We start from the raw sequence: 19,713 nt of genomic DNA, 5'->3' as shown, positions 1-19,713 counted from the left end.
ATTTATTCTAATAAATTGAATTGAATGAATTGATTGAAGCGGTATAAAGTGTAATAATTGAAACCGCTAATTTATTCCACTAATTGCGAGGTTCCGAATGAAGCTTTAAACAGGAATTGAAAACGCGAATTTTATTTCGGACAAAGTACCTATTCCAAAAATTTCGATATTCATGCAACACTGTGATCGACTAGGATTATGGCGCGGATTTAATATTAATTGCTTTTTTACAGTCTACAAAAAAAAGATTGGTTACTTCAAAATAACACATATCGTAATGTAATTAAAAACAGCATGCTACATTTTATAACGACTGACGCATATACCAGCTATAATTAATGTCCTCCATTCCGCTGAACAATAAACAGTTTCCGCGGAACGATAATATATTAATTAATAACTAAAGCAAACAGTTCTTTGTATGACTAAACTTGCAAACTAATAAGGACTAATGTAACTCATTTGCAATTCAGTTATGTAAGTTCACCGTTAGGTGTTACCTAGCCGACCTTGACAATTGTCTATTTAAATTTTATTTTCTATAAACTTAAACAATATTAACAGAACGCAAGCGTTTGAATTATTTCTCTTTTATTGTACCTATACATACATTATGTTACGGCTAAAGTGCATACTTGGCTAGTTTGAAAACTAGACAAGTATCCATTTTAGCAGTAACATATATAAATCTGATAAAAATCCGCGATTTTGATTTCGAGAGCGATAAACATAATAGGTCAATTAAATTAGAGGGACCACTTGGAAAAAAGTGTTGAAAAGCTATGTTAATTATTGTTTCGATTAGAAGAGATTTCATTTCAGATGAAAGAGATGTTTTCTAGGCTTGCACGGTTCTTATTGTTCGACCGCCGCTCGAACCAGGATAGGAGGCCCAAGGGATGGCAAAATTCTTGGACTTTTTTCAAACTTTCGCCTATAGTTCAGAAACGTTGCGATTTAGCGAATATTTCCTAGCGAAGAGTATGGCAAGTTTCGGAATATTTTCATTTTCTCGGATGTACTTGATCAAATATAATACACTAGCTGACCCAGCAAACGTTGTTTTGCCATATGTATAAATATTTTTTATGGGATAACAGTAACTTTTTAACAGAGGTTGAAAATTATTGAATTACTAATATCGTTATTAAAAAATATGGGTTGATGGTTGAAAATTTAGGGTTGTATGTATTTTTAATGTCACATCATAAAAAAATAAAAAAACCTATTCTGTAAAATCGGTCAAACCGTTTTCGAGGAGTTTGGTAATTAAAACTAGACCTGTTCGGTGTTGAGATTTAAACACCGGTGTTTGGTTTGGTTTGGTCTCAACACCGGTATCGCGATGAATACCGGTGTCGAGATGAACACCGGTGTCGAGATCAACACCGGTGTCGAGATCAACACCGGTGTCGAGATCAACACCGGTGTCGAGAACAACACCGGTGTCGGTGTCGATCGTCGATGTCGATGGTGCCGTTTGTTTGTTTTTTTTTTAGTTTTTTAATGTAATATTTTTTAGTTTATTTTACAGCTACGAATTTTTGTTTATGTTTTGTTTTGTTTTCTATTTGTTTTTGATTAAACAATTTTTTACTTTACAGTTGTTTATCTGGCGCTTCTACTTTATTTTAGTGATTAGTCTGACAGAAAAATTATATTTAAATTTGAAAGCTTTAAGTTAAAGTCGGTGCGCTTTAATAAACTATAAAAATAAGCACCGATACGACATTATTATTACCAGGTTTATTTTGAACTTAAAAATTATCATTATTTCTTCTTTAACCCGTTTCAACCCGTTTCTTTAACCCCTTTAACCGATGTCAATTGATATTTGACTACAAAACCGGTATCGAGATGAACACTGGTGTCCAGACCAACACCGGTGTCGAGATGAACACCGGTGTTGTAGATGAACACCAGTATTGAAATGAACACCGGTGTCGGTGTCAACATCAGATAGTTTATATTTAGCCACCGGTGTCAGCCCAACACCGGTTTTAAAACGGTGTTCCGGTGTTTGGAACAGGCCTAACTAAAACTGTGACACGGAAATTTTATATGTATATTAGATAACACATTTTTTTTATTGAGAACGATGTTTTCCATGTGACGAACGATTGAATATGACTTTAAAGCATTTTTCTGCCAAAGTGGGTAAATATTACCATTCTTCAACTTTCGATTCCTTCAACTTCCAAACCAAACCATACTAGTGAACCGAATTGAATGAATGTTGTACTCGTTTGACGCAGAATTTAATTGCCTTTAATTTATGTAATACTGTTGATTGAAGAAATAAGAGGACGCGCAACCTTATGGGCAATTTGTGGCACAAAACCTGTCCGAGATGTAGCTGGCATTACCGTCAGCCTGTGCGAGATTTAGTTTAGCTCTGCTCCGCTACGAGTTGATAGCGCTTAAAGAATACCGTGCCGTACTGCCGTAGTGCTGCTTTATGTCGACAGAGTGAGTGGTTGCCGGAGACAGTGTTGCCAGAACTACGGATTAATCCGTAGATTTACGGATTTTGGTTAGGTTAGGTACAATACGTTAATAATATGGATTTTCTATCATTAAACAATTTAATACAATATTATATGATTAAATAAAGAACGGCGTTAAAGTTGGCTTGGAAATGTAAAAGTACACACTCGCCGAGGCGACCCGCGGCGTGACAAAAAAGGACGGTTCTAGCCGATAACCGCATGTAAATAAAATCTAAATTAGAAGAAAATGCATTTTCTACGAAAATTTAAAGAGATAGTAAAAAATGGTATAATAAAATTTGATAGACAATTAAATTGTGCATCTGATTCACTTAAAACATACAGGGTGTTCCATTTAAATTAAAAAAGTTATTGCCGTTTAAAGCTAGTAATTATTTAATATACATTTTTGGACACTCTGTATAAAATAGTACAATTTTTATTATTGCAATACAATATCTGATCAATAAATAATCTTGAGTAAATATTTAGTATTAAACTCTTTCGTACCCTTGGAGAAAAAAAGCCTTAAATTTTTTACTGCAATTTTACAAAATTGAAAATATTTCAAAAACGGTAAGGTTTAAGTATGATAAACCTTAATCAAATTTACCGTTTTTTAATCGTAGAATCCAAAAATAGAAAAATATATAGGGTGTTCCATTTAAAAAAAACACAACTATTATATTTTTTACTTATTTGGGACACTCTGTATCTTGTAAAATTAATTTTAAATTGTAGCTCTCGTAGTCCTTTAACGAGCCCAAAACTTACAATTTGTAAAAATCTAATCGTTTAGCTATAATACACCGTGTCGTATGTGGTGAACAACCCTGCATATTTAACACGAATAAATTTTCAAAACATAAACGAGGATTTTTCATCCAAAAATATTTTCGTCAAACGTATAACAGATATTACACATTTTAATATGGCAACACTGTCGCTTTAAGTTCCACACCGTCTTCGATATGCCTTCGCTGGCCGAATTAGAGAAAATATGTGTTTTATGCGTCGGCCGCAGAACGATTGGTGTCTCCATCGTACAGCACTTGAAAGCAAGGGGAAGCAAATCAGCCTTGTCACGAATTCGCCTAGTAATTTTCTTATCTTCCCAATTCTTTCAATCACCGGTAATACTGAAATATTCGCTAGATTCCTAGTATTCCATTCTATTCAGTAATATTCTTTCAGGACTGAATGAAGAAAAAAAATGAAGAGTGTAATTTTGAAAATTTCAATGAAAACTAGTTTATTTAACGACAAATTATTTATTATAACCCAATAAAAAATTATCAAATGAAACTCTTTGCCATGGGTAACTCTAATTTCAACCATATTTAATTTGAACTAATTTTCCTTTAAAGTAAAGTCTGTCCAACGAGTCAGGGAAGAATATCGTCAGACTATATTTCCTGGCATAAATAATTTATAAGCACACATAAATTTTTATATAAATAAATTCATAATTTATTTTTCAACGAAGACGGGATTTCAAAGCTCATTTGTCCTGAATTTCCTTTTTCAATTTTTCTGTCGATGATGAGCATCCGACCTCTTTTTATTCCTGTCGTAGCGTTCCTTTGTTTACCAGAAAAGCTCAACAAAACAACGTCATACAATTCTGTCAAAATAGGATATTTCATGATGTCGATTTCGTCTCTAATGAATGAATATAGAAAGAAAACAAAAGACTGCTTCCTTAAGCTTTTTATTCAATGGCATGCTGTTTAGTTTGGCTGAGAATAATTAAAAATGTTTAAAATTGATTGTCTAAAATGACTCTCTTGTGTAATTAATCTTGATTAGCGCGTGTTAAGTGATAGGAATCTCTAATACCGTTCAAAAAATAATCAATCTACTCAAAATTAGCTACATGTTAATAAACTTTCCAATAGCTTCTCAAAATTTTTCAGTAACTCTATGTCTGATTCAGTCGCGCGAAACAATAAAAACAAACATTTAGCATGGGATATTACCAAGAGATAATTCCAAATCCCTATTATAAATTCTTAGACAGATATTATCAAACAATAATGTCCCTTGATCAAATAGAGAGATACATTTTTTATTTAGGAAATATGAAGTTGTGTAAATTAGTGTAATTGTTGTTATTTGGCTATTAACGATTAAATGAGTTTACTCGGTGAGATTTTGTATCAAACCGAGATCTAATAAATTATATTCTATTAATACTAGAAATATAAGATTTTTATAGCAATATTTCGCAACGGCATCGTTCTCTTACTAGAATAGTTTTATTATAAGCCCAAATGTGGCTCACCCCTATAATTTTTTTATTTCTTCAGATAAAGAAACGAGATTTGGTATGTTAGTATATGACATAAATTAGGACTGATTGTTTTAGGTTCCTGTTTCACCGGAAATGGCTACAACTTTTGATTTTCAAATGGCACCTTCGGTATATTTTTACTTTATTCTAGAAAAATTCTCTTTAATTTATTCTAGAAAATTACACTCTGAATAGAATTGCATATATATCATATGTCAACTTGTGATATTTTCGCTTTGATTAAAGCCAAATAAGAAGAATAAGAATTTTAAATTTCAATCTAGAGTCTAGAGGCTGTGTTAAAAACACTAATTTTTAATAAAGGAGCCTTGGAAAAATAGATTTGATCGTCTAATGTTTTTCGTGTCTTGTCCTAGCCTAAAAGATGCCCAAATCGTATTTTTAATCATATCTCAATTTTTTCAAATGGAACAAGGGTGGCTCGTTAGCATATTTGGAAAAAGCATTTTTTTATGAATAATTTTGTACCACACACTTGGTCTTTCGAGTCAAATTGTCGTTATAAACCATGTTACAATTTCAAATAAAGCGAAATTTTTCAAAACTGAATTTCAAAAATGCAAAAATGTCAAAAGTTGACATATGATATGTCATTCTATTCAGTGACATTTACTATCGAATAAAATAAAAAAATACCGAGGATGTCATTTAAAAATCAAAAATTCTAGTCATTTCCGGTGAAACAGAAAGCGACCGAAAACAATTGAATGCGTAAATCAGTCCATTTAGGTCATATATTAACATAACAAATCTCGTTTTTTTATCTGAAAAAATAAAAAAGTTATAAGGGTGAGCCACTTCTCAGACGCACCCGGTATTGTGGTCCACTTCTGATTCATAAATTACATTCTCCAGTCCTATCCTTTTCAAAAAGTCTAGCAACTTGGAGACTGAATTCTTCATACAGCTCTTGTCAATGACCTATCATTGTCTAGTACAAAGAACCGCATTTTTCCAAACCGACATAAAATGTGTTCTGCAGTTTTTCCTTCAGATTGACAAGCAATAATTAAAACTAAAAGAATTTTCTTAAAAATGTTTCATTTTATAATAAAGACATACTAATTCAAATACAATATTGATGTGTATAGAACAGAATTAACTTCAATTAGTCTGCTTGTTTTATACATTACTGTGTTTATATTTAAAACTTAGTCAATATATGCAATGAATAAAAAATCCTTCAAACTAATGGTCTTGAAAAAAAAACAGGAAATCCTTCTTTTTCTTTCTAAGTTTAGATCATCAATTGCGTTGTCTAGACTACGTCTCTATTATTAAACTCAATAACATAAATAACAGCCATATATAAAAAATAATACAAATTAAACACAATAGAAGTAAAAAACTGGGATTATGATTTTCTAGGAATACATTCATAAAAGCGATGTTAGTAGAATACTTCAAATACGCACAGCAGCAAGATGTGTTTCGAAGAACTCTGTTGACGACACTACTCAGAGCAGTCAACCAAACCACTTGAAAATTGTGTTGTTAATTTAGATATAGTTTAAAATTATAGATACAAGAGTAAATTATAAGTAAGACATTTTCAAAAAAATCCATATTTCAATGATTTAAAAAAAAACTCATAAGACAAATTTATTTTTCTCAGAATATACCGGGTGCGTCTCAAAAGTGACTCACCTCCTATAACTTTTTTATTATTTCAGATAAAAAAACGAGATTGTTCTTTGTCACTCCCTGTTTCACCAGAAATTACTACAACTTTTGATTTTTAAATGGCACCCTCGGTATATTTCTATTTTATTGAATGGCAATTCATATGTCAACTTTTGACATTTTCGCATATGGTTTATTTGAAATTGTAATATGCGGTTCGAAACGACAATTTGGCTCGAAATACCAAGTGTGTGGTACCAAATTATTCGTAAAAAAATGCTTTTTCAAAATATGCTAATGAGCCACCCTTGTTCCATTTGAAAAAATTGAGGTATGATTAAAAATACGATTTGGGCATCTTTTCACCGGCCAGGACAATAGACACAAAAAATCTACGATTGAATCTATTTTTCCAAAGTTTCTGGATTAAAAATTAGTGTTTTTAACACAGCCATGGCACTCTAGATTGAAATTTAAAATACGATTTTTTATAAGCGAAAATGTCAAAAGTTGACATATGATATGTCATTCTACTCAGAGTGTCATTTTCTATCGAATAAAGTAGAAATATACCGAGGGTGCCAACTAAAAATCAAAAGTTCTAGTCGTTTCCGGTGAAACAGGAAGTGATCCAAAACAATTGAATACGTCACTCAATCCTAATTTATGTCATATACTAAAATGGTAAACCAAACCAAATTTCCATATTTTTATCGGAAAAAAAATAAAAAAAGTTATAGGGGTGAGCCACTTTTGAGACGCACACGGTATAGTACTTAAAATATACAATAACAAAATAAGTTACTCATTCTATAGCAAGATTTAATTAATATTTTGATGCGGTTAACAATTTTAAAAATGGTTTTACCTTTTGAAAAAATGTGTCCAATGAATCACTGAAGATTTAGACAGACGACATCCAAAAAATGACAAAAAATACAATAATTGTCTGTGATTTCAAATGACAGACACCGATTGTCACTGTCAGAGATCATTCCGTTCGACAAACAAAATGCACATACCTAAGTGGTACTGAGTGGTAATAAGTGCGAACAAAAAATAATTGAAGTGACTATTAGAACCTCACACTAACATAATAATCCATATATTAGCAAAATAGCAAATAAGAGCAAACCAGAAAGCAACTAGTATTAACTGGAATCACACAGGAAGACTCAAAGTCCTCTCATATAACATTATTTTAAACTGTATTACAGGAAAAGGGTTACGGGAAGGAAAAGCAGATAAATATACTATGCTATATACAGTTCTTTCTTTCGTAAAGATAACTAAAATTTTAATATACTCATAATAACGACTAATAAACTAAGTAACGATCACTTCCGATAGATATCTCGCAACTTCACACTTCCTTTCTAAGAAAAGGAGTGGGTATTTCCGATATAAATAATGATTTGGAATGGATATTTACACTACTTCTATTTTTTTTTAAAGTAAGATTACCTGCTTAAATTGCACACACAAGTAACTGTAAATTCACTATAATAAAATGTTTTAATTTGTCGTTACTCTATCGAGTGCGTCTCAAAAGTGGCTCACCCCTATAACTTTTTTATCTTTTCAGATAAAAAAACGAGAATTTGTATGTTAGTATAGGACATAAATTGGGATTGATTGGTGTATCCAATTTTTTTTGGTCACTTCCTGTTTCACCGGAAATGACTACTACATTTGATTTTTAAATGGCACCCTTTTTTTACTTTATTCGATAGAAAATGACATTCTGAATAGAATGGCATATCATATGTCAACTTTTGATATTCTCGCTTAATAAAAAAATTGTATTTTAAAATTCAATCTAGGGTGACATGGCTATGCTAAATACACTAATTCTTCATCAAGAAGCCTTGGAAAACTAGATTTGATGATCTAATGTTTTAGTGTCTTGTCCTGCCCAGTTAGAAAATGCTCAAATCGTATTTTTAATCATATTTCAATGTTTTCAAATGGAACGAGGGTGGCTCATTAGCATATTTGGAAAAAGCATTTTTTTACGAATAATTTGATACCACACACTTGGTATTTCGAATCAAATTTTCGTTACGAACCGGAAGTTATTATTTTAAATAAACCATATGCGAAAATGTCAAAAGTTAACATATGATATGTCATTCTATTCAGAGTGACATTTTCTATCGAATAAAGTAAAAAAATACCGGGGGTGTCATTTAAAAATCAAAAATTGTAGTCATTTCCGGTGAAACCGGAAGTGACCGAAAGCAATTGATTACGTCAATCAATCCTAATTTATGTCATATACTAACATACTTACCAGATCTCGTCTTTTCAACTAAAAAAATAAAAAAGTTACAGGGGTGAGCCACTGTTGAGACTCACCCGGTATAGTGACAAGAAGTTGACGATTTTAAAAGATAAATTTACAATGAATAAGTAAATTTACTATGAAATACACATTTTTTAAATAAATTTACAAAGAATATTGGTGAATATAAAGATATATTATAACGTATTTAGATACATTCCACCAATTAGCAATACAGCGATTTTACAAACGAGTTGTAAAAATAAAGAACGGATGGTAAATTTATTACAATTAATCTATGACAAGATATAACCCTCAATAATGTTATTAAATTCACAAATTAATTTTTTCAGTGTATTCTAGCTTTATAATTTTATGATTTTTTTTTATTTTTATTAAAAACGATAATTCTATTACCCATCCGGATAGCTGTGGCCATTAAACCAAAATACTATTACATCTATATCTCTGACTACTACTAACTGCTACTAACCAACAATTTGTTTTGTGTGGTCTGTGGTCTGTTTTTGTTTAAATGTTTTGTTCATTATTCATGTTTGGCATTTATTTTTATAAAAACTCATAGAATATGTATTTCTTTTGCATCATCAAAATTATCTAAATTTTACATAACCAAATTGTCATTCTAAATAGCTGTCTTTTTAGACTTGTCGAAAGATGTCACTTGTCTTGTCAATATTCAATTCATTATTCGAATTCTCAGAATGTTCTTAACAAAAGTTTCATCTTAAAATAAAATTTTAATCAATCACAATTGTTTATCTCCATCATTCACCGGATTAGCAATACAGAAATTACAGCTCAATTAATTGCTTAATTAAACAATTCATTATTTATAGTGATTTGCACTAATTTTATTAAATTATACGTCCTCCAATGAAAATGTGAGTTACTAACTCTAAATTCTAATTTTGAGCTGGCAGATGAGCTAGATGGTTTAGAAGCTACAAACATATCGATGAACAAAACCTTGCGTTTTATCGCAAAATTCATATAAAGCAAAAATGAAGCTTTTGGAATAACGAATCGATTCATTTTTAGTTGATTACCGTAGGTGTAATAATAGCCGAGTTATCACACTTGATTTTTTAATTATCGAAAACTAAATTGCAACATTTTACCGTAAAATAATGGCGAAAGAACACATTTTTCGAAGAAAATGAATATGACTAAGTGCTTGAAAAGACCTTTTAAATGCTTTTTTAGAAAAGTTCGTAGCTCAAAAATTCGTGGAGTTATGATAAAAATAAAATTGTCATCTCATTATTTCAGAAAAAAATTAACAACAAAATCTATGACTAAAATCATAAAAATAAAAACTAAGCGTAATACATGTACAATTTTGTTTTAAGCGAGAATATCAAAAGTTGGCATATATGTCATTCTATTCAGAGTGTGATTTAGGTACTATTGAATAAAGTAACAGCGAGGGTGCCATTTAAAAATCAAAAGTTGTAGTCATTTCCGGTGAAACAGGCTCTATTTAGGTACTAACAATGGGCTCTGCAAGTTCAAGCGGTTTAGAAAGCCTAAATTTGGAAAAAAGTTGAAAATAATGAAACATTTTTATTTTTTATTTTTTAAAAAATTTTAATTTTTTTGACGTAAATCAAAAACTAAGCAAGATACGTAAAAAATGCAACAGGATAAAATTGAAGGTCTTTTTTGCAATATTTTTTCTCTCTTTCAATTTTTCTGTAGATCTCTTTATTTCGTAGATATTACGTTTTTTAGTTTGACTTGCGTGTAAGGACCACCTTCTTTGAGCCCTTAAAACGCAAAAATTTCGTGAAAATGAAGAGATCAACTGGGCAACTGTAGAGGTTAATTTGTAGCTCGTGTAATTTTCTACAAATTTATAGTTTTTATTTTTAGGATTTTAGTCGTAGATTTTGTTAATATTTTTCGGAAAAGATGAGATGACCATTTTATTTTTATCATAACTCCGCGAGTTTTTGAGCTACGAACTTGAAAAGACCCTTAAAAAAAGACATTTAAAAGGTTTTTTCAAGCAGTTTAAAAACGGTTATATTAATTTTCTTCGAAAAATGTGTTCTTTCGCCATTATTTTACGGTAAAATGTTGCAATTTAGTTTTCGATAATTAAAAAATCAAGTGTGATAACTCGGCTATTATTACACCTACGGTAATCAACTAAAAATGAATCGATTCGTTATTCCAAAAGCTTCATTTTTGCTTTATATGAGTTTTGCGATAAAACGTAGTTTGGTATATCTATTCACTGTTAAAAAATCACGTCAATCGGTGTGGGTGTCAAGAATTTGGAGGTAATACCCCATTTTTAACCAATGAACACCTCAGAAGACTGAAACAACGGTGAATGGAGATTCTGTGGGGAAAATGGAGAAACACCAGAACACCTCATCACTGAGTGCACCGAGACAACAAATCTATAATCTACCCCTAAGTGGTCTTAAAAAACATTTGTTTTCTCTATAGAGCGTCTAATCAATAAAAAAAATAGATTCCTATATTTCGATACGTTCGATAAGGAGACAATCAAATTAACAAAGTAAAATAAAATGCGTTAATCTAGTCTTCAACAACAACAAAAGCGTTATGTTTTAGTGCTTACTTTGTGATAATACCTTTCACAAACATTATACCATCATATTTCAATATCTACGTGTTAAACAATTTAACCTCAATAAAATTTACAATATTTGTATTGGACCCTGATGGATGTAAGATATAATAAATTTATAATTTTTGAAAACATTATCGTGAAGTTTTATTGATCGGATTATAATTAATTTATACGTTATAATTCATCAATTAAAAATATAATTTACAGCTAGAAAAAATATGTTTTAATAATAAACATGAATTAAGTTAAAAAAAGAGCTGTTTTCAAATCAACTCATTGCTTCAATAACTTATTTAATAGAGTGTACTTTTGCGAGTTCTTTTTACACGATAGTTTTAAAAAATAGCCATTCCCTAAGAACCTGATGTCTTTAGATCAGTGTCTCTGTTAAAATATATTTTGTTTCCGTATTATAATACCACAAACGATTGATTTTTTTTCCAAAAACAAACCATGTATACTAAGGGTCGGCATTTCTGGTCTTGGGTGCCGGTTTTCATGTGTACGAAGAGTACGGTCAACACGCTTAGTAAAATAAGATGTACTGAATAAAGACAGAAGGCGAGTATCTTCCCAAGCGCATGGAATCTATATAGCGCTGGATTAAGTACTTATGTAATAAATACTTCGTATTTTGCTCACTCCGACTTACTAGATTGCCATAACGACTCACTCATATACATGTAAATGCCGACCCAAAGGTTCGCTTGCCAGCGGGGTAGATTGTTCATAATACACCGGGTATGTCCCAAAAGTGGCTCACCCCTATAACTTTTTTTTATTTCTCCATTTGAAAAAACCATATTTGGTATGTTAGTAGTTAGTAGGTTTGTTCCAACCCGCCGCAGAACCGTCACCGAACGATCACGCTCGTGCGCAGTAATTCAAATATGTTCCAACCGAGATTTGATGGTTATCGGACGATCCTATTTGCGTACCAACCTACCTTGGGATCGTTTAGTTATGATTTAAGAACGGTAATTTCGGTACATGATCCAAATTGAGAACTGTTTGGGTTGACTTGCGCATTAAAGCATATTGGCAGGGGTTATCGATTTTTAACAGCTGATTCTGGTCCGGCGTCTGGCTAATGCTTCTGTCTTGGTTATTTTACTTGTGTCTAGCCCTAGCAGGCAACTCTTAAGCCCGACCAATCACGTTAGAGTTTTTGACAAACACAAATGAATTAACACCCTTCAAATAACCACGCTAACCAACCTGATTGGTCAAGCTTAATAGTTGACTGCTAGGGCTAGACACTTCTGTTATTTTTTACGAATTCGAATACGTGTGCGTTATACTTTTGCTTGTGAATTTGTGTGGAGTAAATCGTTAGGAAATTTTAATTAATTTTTTATTTATAAAATAATGTTCAAAGATTCTACCACTGCAATGAAATAACAGAAAACTACGCAAAACAGGATCATAAAAGTGAGGATAGGTAAGTGAGTTAGTGAGTATACAGTTGAAACAACACTTACCAACAATTACTGGATTCTGATTCTCCATTTCAAGAATAATAATAATTATTATTGCAAATTGCAAACAAAAACAATAGGGTTGTGTTATGAAATTCTAAACAAAAACAAAAAACCGATCGATACACGCACGCTTGACACTTTTGACAGTCCCGAAAACAATCCACAAAGCGTTCCAACATTGATACTTTTTGCACCGTCACGAAACTATTCGAAGTCCGCGTATGTTAACAAAGTGCAAGAAAACCGATTCGAGTACGATTTCGAAGCGATCCCGAAATGCTGGTTGGAACAAACCTAGTATATGACAAATTAGGATTGATTGACGTATTCAATTCTTTTCGATCACTTCCTGTTTCACCGGAAATGACTACAACTTTTGATTTTTAAATGGCACCCTCGCTGTTACTTTATTCAATAGTACCTAAATCACACTCTGAATAGAATGACATATATGCCAACTTTTGATATTCTCGCTTAAAACAAAATTGTATTTCAAATTTCAATCTGCAGAGTAGCTCATTAGCATATTTGGAAAAATATTTTTTTACAAATAATTTGGTAACACACGCAGGTTGCAATTTAAAATAAACCATATTTGAAAATTTTGTTCAGAGTGCCACTTTCTATCAAATAAAGTAACTATAATACCGAGGGCCGAGGGTGCTATTTAAAAATCAAAAGTTGTAGTTCATTTCCGGTGGAACAGGAAGTGACCGAAAACAACTGGATACGTCAATCAATCCTAATTTATGTCATATACTAAAATACCAAATCTCGATTTTTTAAATAAAAATAAAAAAGTAAAGGGGTGAGCAACTTTTGAGACGCACCCAGTATATAAGGATACGAAATAGTCTACCAAAAATATGAGATACAAAATCCAAATAATTTTCATTCGTAGTTCTAACTTATTTTACTCTAAGGTTCTAACTAATAATCGTGTATCAATTTATTGGTGAGAGAATGGATACTAAATAAACATCTCCATGTCAAACATAACCATCTATGTGATATACTAGGAGTAGTAATTTACTCAAACAAGATGTCTGTCAATATCAGCAGTTTCGAGTAAATCAATAATCGACATTTTTAACAAAAAGTATGCAGTGTGTCCACTGTGTGTCCTAATATTCCATGAACATATGACTACTACGTATTTTTGGAATCAAAAAAGTTCATGGGACACAAGACACAAATTACCTCTATACAACAGTGCTTCGTTTGTCCGTTAGATGGCATCAATCTTTAAAAAAATAAACACCTTTTTTAAGATGTTTTAAGAACCAATATTCCGATTTGAATGAGATTTGTAGTGCCTATATTTTACTAAGCACTTTAAATTGTCTTTCACAAAATTCAAAAAAAAGTACACTCTTTTGTTTAACATTATCACAAAATCGAATTTCTGTCGTAAAGTGGCATAAAAATATGACATTTTTATGCAAATAAACGCAATTTAGATTAACATATGCTATACAGCACTACGAACAAAAGATCTAATTTTAGAACTGTTATTTTTCTTCAAATAGTAATTATTTTTCTAATAATTTAAATCGTGATTCTGATAAAGTACTTAATAATAACTTTACGTAGGAAGTGGCGACTACACGCTCAATACATCCAATTAAAAAAGTTAGCTCTAAATAGTAACTCTGTCATTTGGATCGTGTCCAACGCCTTTTAAAATCGTACGATCATGACTATTATTGAACACTTGTTAATACGAAATTTATTGGGGACAAAAATAGTTTTCTTGCTTATACCTATAGAGTAGAGATACTAATAACCGCCAAAAACATTGTTAAATTTATACACTTTCCTTCATATGTCTTATTTAATAGTTATTTTTGTATCTAGTGCGCAAAGTGCTACTTTGGTGATAGATACTTGAATTTTTTAACGAGCCGTAGCCGAGTTGAAAAATTAGTCGAGATCACCAAAGTAGTTCGCGCACGAGTTGCAAACAACATTTTTTCTACACAAATTAAAATCGGGATATCCCTATAAATTATTATTATCTATCAACAATAAAATTCAAATATCAAATAAAATTTTATAGTGTCAAATACCAGGATCATGTACCTCTACATCAAAATTGGATAGTGTCTCAAGTCCCAAAACCCTCATATCTCAAGCAAAATCAGAACTATCTAGTTTGGGATTAAATATTGGTTCGTGTACTGGTTGTACTATTAATGTTGATATTGTAAATAATAACTAGAATATGCAATAGTGTTAAGTTTGATATTTGTTATTTGTTTATTCTTGAATATTTCGAAATAAATAATTATGATTTAGTTCTTCATTTTCCAAAAATCAAAATTCCAAAATCCCATATAATTTACATGCAGTGTACGTAATAGCCATTTCGCGCATCACTTCGCGCACCGTGTCATGGTAACGTAGGAAAATGAAAAAAGTGTCCGTACATTGCTATCAATTCGCGAACCTTGTCATTTTTTGACGTTTGTAGAAAAATGTTTTGTGTACCGAAAATGTATGTTAATTCGCTCATTAATTTATGAATAATTAATTTTAATTATTGAAAATGTGTACTTGTTTCCACACCACCACCCAAGAGATAAAGTAAATGGCGCGTTTAATTTAACGTGGTCTCCCCGGAGGCCTACCCCACTAGGTAAATTAAAAACTTTAACTTATCTGCACAAACCCGACCGACCTGGCTCATTGATGTCAAAGTCGACGGTGTCTGCTGTGCTGGGCTCATCAGGGTGGGTCTCTCAATTCTTCCAACTCTTCATCTTCAGCGCTCTTCTTCTTCACTCCTTCTTCAAGCTTCTTCTTCACTCCTCTTCATCGGATTCGTCGAGTGACACTTCAGTGACGTTGTCACAGGATTTCCCATTGCAGTATGCACAAATCAATGAACATTTTAATCCTGCTTTTCTGCATCCGCAGACTTTACCACAGTTGTTGGTTTTGCATTTACAGGATAAAAATGCCTATAGGGATTTTGGAGCTGGATCTGTCAACGTTGTGACTGGAGTAATGCCTGTTTTTGTTTTCTTCCAACCCCATTCTTCGGCACCTTTGGTACAACCAGACCAATGCTGAACCTGGTGGTAAGTTCGCAATGAATGCTGTCCAGCACGACAATTAATTATTCATAAATTAATGAGCGAATTAATGATACGCCACAGTTTCATGACAAAACTGAAGAAACTCACGCAAGACGGCGGCGCCGCGCCGGCGGCAAGTCTGGGAATGTGCACTTTATGGATTTTAGTTTAGGGACCCCAAAACCTATAAACCTGCAAAGTTTCAAAACTTCCGGCCTTTTTTCCAAGCAGGCCCCTTTTTTGATCCCCAATGACTGAACTATAGTTAGTAGGTAAAGGAGACGTAGAAGTAAGGAAGACGAGAATACAATGGAGCACCAGGGAGTACCCCATTATATTTTCCTCTCATTATCAGCGGAGCAGGAGTACGGAGATACCTCCAACTGCTCTACAAAGAATTTACTTCAGAGGAAGCAAAAGCAAAAACCCTCCTCAAAAAAGGGGAATGTACAGGAACCAATAAACAGCAGCCTGGCGCATCTCCACCGAAGGGCAAAAAAGAGAGCGAGAACCTCTTACCTCTGCTCCGGCAAGGAAAGAAAAAACTAGGATGAAAAGCCGTCCAACACCGTGAGGCAAGCAGGGACATATCACCAGCTTTGCCAGAACACTAATGTAAGGACATCGAATTGGCGAGTCATCAACTCAAGGAAGAAGGGCCATAATGCATAACACCTATGCCATGTCGCAATAACACCTATGCTTAAAAAATATTTATTTCCAAAAAATATTAGCTGAAAAAACCAAAACATTTTGATCCAAAATCTAAATAAATCACAATGATAATAGGGAAGAAAATAATTTTTAACTCTATGGGAAAAAATATATATGTGAAATATTTTAAAAAATATATACTACCAATTTTTATTGATCTAGAATCTTTTTTATTTATACAGGGTAAGTTTTATATAAGTGGCAGATCTCAATAAATGAAACATATTTCTCTTTACTGTTTTTTAAATAAGTCCAAAGTGACAGTTAAACAGTTATTATTACCTACTTACTCTGTTATTACTTTGAAACTTAAAAAACAAATAGGTATTTTTATTATTATTTATTTGCTTAAATTTTGAGAAACACTGGATTTTTCTATTTTGTTTTCCCTGTAAATTTAATATTCTACCTATGTTGCCATTAAATCATGATATTATATTTTTTAAATAAAAATTAAAAAAAAATCTAAATAAATTAAAAAAATGAAATATTAAAAAATGACAAAATATTTTTAAAAATATCTAAAAATACAGGAAATATACATTATTCTCTTATTGTAAATTTTGATTATTTCAAATATTTTAAATAAGTTAGATAGATAATTTTTTTATAAATTTTAATTTTTGTTTTATTGGGCTTAAAAATTTAGAAAATTTTCCAAATATCATTTTCTAACAGCGGTTTCAGATGGAGCGGAATGTCCGCGCGGATATTTTTTCAATTTTCAAGATAGCTCATCCGGGCGGAGATACGCGGCCCATGTGAAATTGTTCATTTAAACTCACGGAACTCGCGAACGGTACGCGCGGATGCTCCGCTCCATCTGAAAGCGCTGTAAATGTTGTAATTTGTATTGGAAATACAAATGACAATAATTTTACTACCGACTTTTTGTCGGTACTAAATTTTCTGAATGGCTATTGGTAGTAATGAAAAAAAATACTACATAGTTTTTGTACTAAATACTAAATATTTGAATTAGATAAATTTTGTTGGAATATTACCAAATATCAGCAAATTTTACCAAAAATGTAACCCAATATGAATATTTTTAGTGTAGTCCTCCGTGTAGGCTATTAAATATTTCGTTAGATAATTCTACATTCCGATCTGCCACCATGTATTTTAATACAAAACAGATGTTTTTCTTCAAGAATAAACATTAACGATTTTCTTATTTCCGTTCATTATGCTAGTTATGGATAACATATGTATGTGTCCAAAATTCCGAGACCTTAATATTTATGATTTAGAGTAAAACTGCACGATATAGAGATGATAGATATTTTAAAAAGTCAAAGAGAAAAACTTCTGTAATAATTCGATCGCAATTATAATTAGAAATCAAAATAAAAATCTTAACATAAGAGGACAAGGATCGGTTGGACAAAAAGCAGATTCTCTGTTCAGGAACACGCATACAAAGTTTAGAAAGTCAATCAAGAAATAAATACGGGTGTCCCAGAAATAAGTGCAAGGTGCAAGTATTTTAAGGGGTGGTAGATCTCGATAAAAGAAACATATTTTCTCTTTATCGTTTTTCAAATAAGTCCAAAATAACTAAAAAAAATTCAAAAAATATGTTCAAAAAATTTCGAATTTTCAAGTTTCTAGTTTCTAGTTCGCCTGTTTCTAGGGCTGAACTATACTACCAGTTAAAATACTTGCACTTATTTCTGTGACACCCTGTATTAGAATATTACAAGAACATGCTACCTGCTAAAATCGCGAATGTAGATAATTCGTATCGACCATTCATCAGGAAGCAATTCGGAAATAGAATTATTACTATCTCTAAAATTAGTATCTCTTTCCAATGAATGAGGAAATAGGGTATTTATTGATTATGTTTAACTAAATCACTTAAATGTATGTACCTATCTGCATTATTTTGATATCTAGAAACAGTAACTACTTCCAAGAACATATATAAATTACATTTTTAACAAAACAACTCTTTTGATTTGGAAATCAGGCCTAGTCTTTAAATTTTATGAAAAAGGCGCTCGCTGAGATCTCTAGTACTCTAGATAGTGTACTCTACAAAAGGTTCACCAAGAAATAGGTAAACATTTACGAAACATTATAAATTATAACGCTGTTTCAGAATGTACTAACTAGTAAGTTGAAAACAAGTCTCTAAACATTCTTGGTTCCCAAATAACATAGTAAATAAAAGCACAGATAAAATGTACCCTTTAACGAGGTTCTGAAGACATAAGCATTTTTTTATTGGTAAAATGTAACTAAGAAAAGTTGTAATGTACCTAAAAAAATGTACCTGTATAGTTAATAAAGATTAAAATCAGATAAAGAACTAATGTACTTAATGTACCTACAATACGTGGATAAATATGTTTTACGTTTTTTATATAATTTTTCAAAATACCTACATGCCAATACAAAATGTTTCAATAGATATTATGACAAAACCTACTATTAACAATTATTCAAAACCCTAATAAACACCATTCTATAATTTTTATTGGTAGGTATATCACATATTTTAAATTACATTAGTAACCAATTTCTATCATTAATAAAAATACTTTACATGACAGGAAAAAATGAACCAATAATTTTAATAACGTGTGTTTGTTAGTATTTTGATGTCACTAATTATGCCAGTTTCCTAAATCACCATCAGTTCTAATAGACAATAGACACACATTGAATTAAAAATACTTTAAATTGGTTTAAATATATTACAATTTCAATCTGTCCGTTGTTTTATTCATTTTCAATATAGACTATGAAAACTAAATCAAATGTTTAGCTTTAATTTATCTCGCCCATTTTAATTTAATATTACACAAAAATAAATCAACTATAAAAAACAGCTGCATAATTACCTGAATAAATGAATAACTGTCTGCCGAATCCTTGGCATAAAAACACACGATTTTCACAAAAAATACGATACAAAACCCCGCCGAAGAAAACACAAAACTTATACATACGCCATAATGGTTGACAACGCACTGACAGTGACAACGAACAGCGACAGCTTCACCAACACGACATGACAACGATGACAACACCAAAGTACTGACACTGACAGAGAGTGTATATGATCACAGATTATATATGATGCTGTGT

The 19,713-nt window shown here is 31.6% G+C and overlaps 1 protein-coding gene across 2 annotated transcripts in view; it reads right to left on the bottom strand.

Annotated features, from left to right (window-relative positions):
• Window positions 1-19,625, bottom strand: part of LOC115884545 (protein FAM102A) — a 99,676-nt gene extending 80,051 nt beyond the window's left edge. The window contains exon 1 of one of the 2 annotated variants that reach the window (XM_030903160.1): window positions 19,467-19,625. The gene's annotated coding sequence lies outside the window, so the exon portion shown is untranslated. The remainder of the gene's footprint in view (window positions 1-19,466) is intronic. The other variant, XM_030903162.1, reaches the window with a different exon arrangement.
• Between the last annotated feature and the right edge of the window lie 88 nt (window positions 19,626-19,713).

Source organism: Sitophilus oryzae, unplaced genomic scaffold, assembly GCF_002938485.1.
Source record: "Sitophilus oryzae breed Bouriz unplaced genomic scaffold, Soryzae_2.0 scaffold_302_pilon_pilon, whole genome shotgun sequence".
In the NCBI taxonomy this organism is placed as follows: Eukaryota; Metazoa; Arthropoda; class Insecta; order Coleoptera; family Curculionidae; genus Sitophilus; species Sitophilus oryzae.
The sequence above is the reverse complement of the archived record's forward strand: the minus strand, read 5'-3'. Positions and strand labels throughout refer to the sequence as shown.